The sequence below is a fragment of the Odocoileus virginianus genome, chromosome 20 (genome assembly GCF_023699985.2).
Source record: "Odocoileus virginianus isolate 20LAN1187 ecotype Illinois chromosome 20, Ovbor_1.2, whole genome shotgun sequence".
In the NCBI taxonomy this organism is placed as follows: domain Eukaryota; kingdom Metazoa; phylum Chordata; class Mammalia; order Artiodactyla; family Cervidae; genus Odocoileus; species Odocoileus virginianus.
Window position 1 is genome coordinate 14,049,549 of NC_069693.1, and position 6,534 is coordinate 14,056,082.

The window sequence follows — 6,534 nt, forward strand, 5'->3', positions numbered from 1 at the left end:
CTCTGTCGGGTATCTTCAAAGTTTCTTTACTCCCTACATTCAGATACAAATGGTATCTCAAGAGGACTTACCTGATTACACTTCTTCCCCGCCCCCATACCTGCCCCCCCCCCTCCCGCTCCCCGACACTTCATGGCTCTTTTGTTGTTGTTGTGTTAGTCGCTCAGTCGTGTCCCACTCTTTGAGACCCAATGGATGTAGCCTGCCAAGTTCCTCTGTCCATGGAATTCTGGAGGCAAGAATACTGGAGTGGGTTGCCATTCCCTTCTCCAGGGGATCTTCCCAACCCAGGGGTTGAACCTGGGTCTCCTGCATTTCAGGCAGATTCTTACAGAATTGCAGTCAGAGCCACCAGGGCTCCTTAAACTGACTCTATACCTGCTTAGAACAACAGTGTATTTTAAGGTTTTTACTTTTTTTGGTCCTTCCAGGTCTTTGGTGCAGCAAGGGCTCAGCAGCTGCAGTTCAGGGGCCCCGTTGCCCCGCGGGTGTGGGATCCCAGTTCCCTCAGTTCAGTTCAGTTCAGTTGTGTCCTACTCTTTGCCATCCCATGGACTGCAGCAAGCCAGGCCTCCCTGTCCATCACCAGCTCAAACTCAAACTCATGTCTAGCGCCTCAGTGATGCCATCCAACTATTTCATCCTCTGTCGTCCCCTTCTCCTCCTGCCTTCAATCTTTCCCAGCATCAGGGTCTTTTCCAATGAGTCGGTTCTTCCCATCAGGTGGCCAGAGTATTGGAGTTTCAGCTTCAGCATCAGTCCTTCTAATGAACATTCAGGACTGATTTCCTTTAAGATGGACTGGCTGGATCTCCTTGAAGTCCAAGGGACTCTCAAGAGTCTTCTCCAACACCACAGTTAAAAAGCATCAATTCTTTGGCATTAATCTTTCTTTATAGTCCAACTCTCATGTCCATACATGACTACTGGAAAAACCACAGCTTTGAGTAGACGGACCTTTGTTGGTAAAGTAATGTCTCTGCTTTTTAATATGCTGTCTAGGTTGGTCAAAGCGTTTCTTCCAAGGAGCAACCGTTTTTTAATTTCATGGCTGCAGTCACCATTTGCAGTGATTTTGGAGCCCCCCCAAAATAAAGTCTCTCATTGTTTCCATTGTTTCCCCATCTATTTGCCATGAAGCAATGGGACTGGATGCCATGATCCTAGTTTTCTGAAAATTGAGTTTTAAGCCAACTTTTTCACTCTCCTCTTTCACTTTCATCAAGAGGCTCTTTCGTTCTTCCTTTTCTGCCGTAAGGGTGGTGTCCACTGTGTATCTGAGGTTATTGATATTTCTCCCGGCAGTCTTGATTCCAGCTTGTGCTTCATCCAGCCCGGCATTTCAAATGATGTACTCTGCATATAAATTAAATAAGTAGGATGACAGTATACAGCCTTGACATACTCCTTGCCTGATTTGGAACCAGTCTGTCGTTCCGTGTCCAGTTCTAACTGTTGCTTCTTGACCTTCATACAGATTTCTCAGGAGGCAGGTCAGGTGGTCTGGTATTCCCATCTTTTTAAGAATTTTCCACATTTTGTTATGATCCACACAGTCAAAGGCTTTGGCATAGTCAACAAAGCAAAAGTATATGTTTTTCTGTAACTCTTTTGCTTTTTCAATGATCCAACCTGTGGCCCCTTCATTGGAAGGCAGATTCTTAACCACTGGCCCACCAGGGAAGTCCCTATATTTCAAGTTTTTTGTTTGAAGTTTCTGTCAACTGACTGACTTTGTGGGCGCACTACCCTTTCTTTCTGTCATTGTGTGTCTCTGTGTGTTTCATAGTGAGAATCAGTCACTTCAGTCGCTCAATTGTGTCCGACTCTTTGCGACCCCATGAACCACAGCACGCCAGGCCTCCCTGTCCATCACCAACTGCTGGAGTCTACCCAAATCCATGTCCATTGAGTTGGTGATGCCATCCTCTGTCGTCCCCTTCTCTCCCTGCCCTCAATCTTTCCCAGCATCAGGGTCTTTTCAAATGAGTCAGCTCTTCGCATCAGGTGGCCAGAGTATTGGAGTTTCGGCTTCAACATCAGTCCTTCCAGTGAACACCCAGGACCAATCTCCTTTAGGATGGACTGGCTGGATCTCCTTGCAGTCGAAGGGACTCTCAAGAGCCTTTTCCAACACCACAGTTCAAAAGCATCAGTTCTTCAGGGCTCGTCTTTCTTTATAGTCCAACTCTCACATCCTTACATACTGGAAAAACCATAGCCTTGACTAGACAGACCTTTGTTGACAAAAATGCAAAACTCTGTGTGTCAGTGGGGTGAACATGGTGCATTTCTGTGACCATGTGTGTGATTGTGTTATTGTGTGTGACATTTGTGATGCTGTGAGAATGTGCTATAATAGAAAGTGACTGGTGGAGAGTGGAGGAAGAGTGTGGTATGATAGTACAAGAGAAATGGTAAGGACTAGGCTAATGGATGTGGGTTTGTGCAAGGAATTCTGCTTGGTGGTATGTGATTAGAAAGCACCTATTGTGTGCCAGATGCTGTTGCTGTTTGTTGTACTGGGATAGACCCAGAAGAAAAAATTAGCTTTAAAAATGGAAAATCAAAAATCAGAGTAGAAGGGCAAATTCAAGAGACCTATTATATGTGTATTTGGATAACAAAGTGATATCTGGATCAACACAAAGCAGTGAAGAGTACCAAATATGGAAACTACAGGGTTAACACATAATACTATTTTCTTTTTTAATATTTATTTATTTATTTAGGCTGCCCCATGTTTTTGTTGTGGCATGTGGGATCTAGTTCCCTGACCAGGAATTGAATCCTTGCCCCTGCATTGGGAGTTCAGAACCTTAGCCACTGGACTACCAGAGAAGTCCCAGTATTTTATTATTTAATTCTTGCAAAAATACAAAGTACTATTTAAGCAAAAATAAAAACAATGTAGTCATGGTTTTATATATTCTTAATACATAAATTAACAGATATAGAAGCAAATTGTATGACAACAATAGCACAAAGGCCAGGAGAAGAGAAGTAAATAGAAATAAACTATTGTAAAGGTTACAGTATTCTATGGGAAGTAATGTAATATCCCCCATCCAATTTCCATTTGGTGTCAATCAAAACATACCATTGGCCATGATTTAGTTTTTTAAAAAGTGATATATTTATGCATATACCAGTTACTGTATATACAATAAAGAAATGGGGAAGAGGAAAATGAAAGACTAGAGAAAACTACTGCAGTAGTCAGGATATAGTAGAGCCAAATTGCATTTTTCTAATTGAGAATGTCCTCTTGGTAGGTAGGAACAGAATTTTGGAGTAAAGTAGCAGGATTCTGTTTTATTTTATTTTTTTTGGTAAGAGTGAATGCTTATATCCTTTTTTTTTTCAGGATTCTGTTTTAGTAGTCACCTCTCTGTTGCTGGAACATACCAATTGTATCTTCATCCTTCATTTCCAACTGTGTAGGTGAGTGTGTCTCATTGATTGGCTGCCCATCAAATCGTATTCTGATCTGCCTTATTGACAAACTCAGTCATTCACTATAGACTTTCATTAGTTTACTAAATGGTTGTATGCCTCTTAGTCCTTTAAAAAAAAATACTTCTCTGTTTATCTGGCTGCATCAAGATTTAGTTGTGGGCAAATGAACTTTTTAGTTGTGGCTGGCAGGCTTAGTTGCTCCACAGCATGTGGGATCTTAGTTCCCTAACCGGGGATCAAACCTTCATCCTTCCCATTGCAAGGCGGATTCTTAATCACTGAACCACTGAGGAAGTCCCTATGCTTCTTAAAGTGCACCACCTGCCACCTTCAAATTAACATGATCATTGTTCTCAGCCTTGGCTCCCCACTCGGCCTTTTTGTCAGCTATGGCGGGAATTAGAGTCTCCTCAGCTGCTGCTTCACTGGATCCACACCAAACACCCACACAAGCGGCCTCAGGAGCAGCAGCAGAAGCTGCTCGTAGCTTTGAGCTTCACTCCTTCTTCTTTTTCTTATATCCCCAAGCTGGGCCAACTAGGTGCTCTCTCCTTTGACACTAGCAGGAGACTTAAACCACACAAGCCTCTGCCATAAACACTCCACACCAGTTTCATTTCCTTTCACAAGCCATTTGCAGACTTTCTTGGGATGCCTGCTTTGCTTTTCCTAGAAAGCTTCATTGTGTGAGTGAGAAAATGTTCATATCTTCTTGGTGTGTGCGTGCGGCCTCATCCGTCTCAACATCCTAACCAAATTTGGGGTTGGGGTCCATTCTGTATTTGCCGATTTTAACAGGAATAGACACCAATGTCTTTTTTCACAGGTGACATAATCATCTCTGTAGAAAATTCAATGGAACCTCTAAGTACTCTAGTAGAAATACTAAGTGAGTTTAGCAAGGTGTCAAGCTACAAGATACAAAAATCAATTGTATTTCTTACATACAGTTGGAAATTGAAATTTTAAAAAATACCAATTAAAATGCATCAAAAACTCTGAAATACTTAGGGGTAGACCTGACAAAAGATTTTGTTACCTGTACCTTAAAAATACAAAACATTACTGAGAGGAATTTAAGAAGAGATATATTATGTTCATATTGTGTTGCATAGTTATGAGATTCACCACTATAAGGATGTCAATTCTCCCCGATTTATCTATATATTGAATATAATCTCAGTGAAAATGCCAGATAGATTTTTTAGCGAATGAACAAATTCCCTCTAAAACTCTTCTTGGTGTTTGAAATGAAAAAAAATTCTATATGAATGTATATAGCAGCTTTAGTTGTAACAGACAAAAGTTGGAAAAAGCCATATGTCCTTCCATGAATGAATGGCTAAACAAACTATAGTATGTTCACATGGAATTCTACTCAGTGATAAAAAGGAATGAATTACACATGTAACAACATGTATGAATCTCCAGGGAATCATGCTGAGTGAAAAAGTCAGTACTCCAATTACATACTTTATAATTTCATTTATGTAACATTCTTGAAAGGTAAAATTACAGAAATGGAGAACAGATTAGGGTTGCCAGGTCTTAAGGAGAGGGTTTCAGGAAAGAGAGAAGTGTGGCTATAGAAGGACAACATGAAAGATTCTTATGATGATGGAAGTATTTTGAGAGCATCAATGTCAGTGTTCTGATTCTGTATATAGTATTGCAAGATGTTACCACTGGGGGAAATTGGATAAAAGGTATATGGGATCTCCCTGAATTATTTTTTAAAATTACATGAGAATCCAGAATACTGGAGTGGGTTGCCATATCCTCCTCCAGGGGATCTTCCTGACCCAGAGATATAACTCTAGCAAACTCTTGCACTGGCAGGTGGATTCTTTACCACTGTGCCACCTGGGAAATATTCTTGCCTGAAGAATCCCATGGAGAGAGGAGCCTGGCGGGCTATACTCCATGGGGTCACAAAAGAGCTGGACACACTGAGTGCCTGCGCGCGCGCACACACACACACGAGAATCCAGAATTACTTCCAAACAAAAAGTTAAAATTTAAGAAAGTCAGGCCAAAAGAAAACAAACTCTAAGGTGGTATAACAAAACCCAACTGCTTTATAAATGTAAATTTACTAAATATGTCAAAAGAGTAAGACTATCATTTATTTTAAAAATAAATATTATTTAATGAGACATACTTTAAAAATAAAACAGTTAAATGTAAAAGCATAGAAAAAGATAATGCACTAGCCAAAAGAAGCATGGTGAAGCTATAGTAATATCAAAACAGACTAAGACAAAAACCAATATTATAAATAAAGGGTAAACTGCATAATTTCTTTTTAAAAAGTATTTATATTTATTTGGCTATGCCAGATCTTTGTTGTGGCATGTAGGATCTAGTTCCCTGACCAGGGATCGAACCCAGGTGCCCTGCATTGGGAGCACAGTGTCCTACCCACTGGGCCATCAGGGAAGTCACAAATTACATAATTTCTTATTGGATCAATTTAACAGGAAGCTAGTACAACTCTAAATATGTATCATCAACAAGAGAGCTTTAAAATATATAAAGCAAAGCTTTACAGAAATAAAGGGAGAAATAGACAAATCTACAAGTATAAAAAATGAAATCAGAAAAAAAAAATGAAATCAGGAAGCTAGATGGACATAGAAGCAACTCTGTTCTCTTCTCATCTTTTAACAAAATAATTAGCAAAAAATAACTCTTACAGGTGACAGAAAAAATGTACTGCTGGTAAACACACATGAGGCAAATAAGTAACACTTAGAGGACATGTTCTCTCTATGCAGTGTTTGGGAGTCTCTTTACCCTTTCCAAGAAAGAGATTCACACTATTCTGAAACAGTGCCGGTTATTATCTAGTGAAAGGAAGGCTGTGAAAGGAAGACTATTTTTTTCTGCTTTCTAGAGATAACATAGTTCTTTAGTTTTGTGGCTTTGTATAGCTTTACGTAAGCTTATGAGCTGGAAGCCTCTCTGATACCTTCAACAACTTCAGGTTCCTGATATTTAGCATGCTGTAGTCCTCAGTATTCTGTTCTCTTTGCCAACATACTATTGCACAAAAGCATAGTGTTTTCATAGATA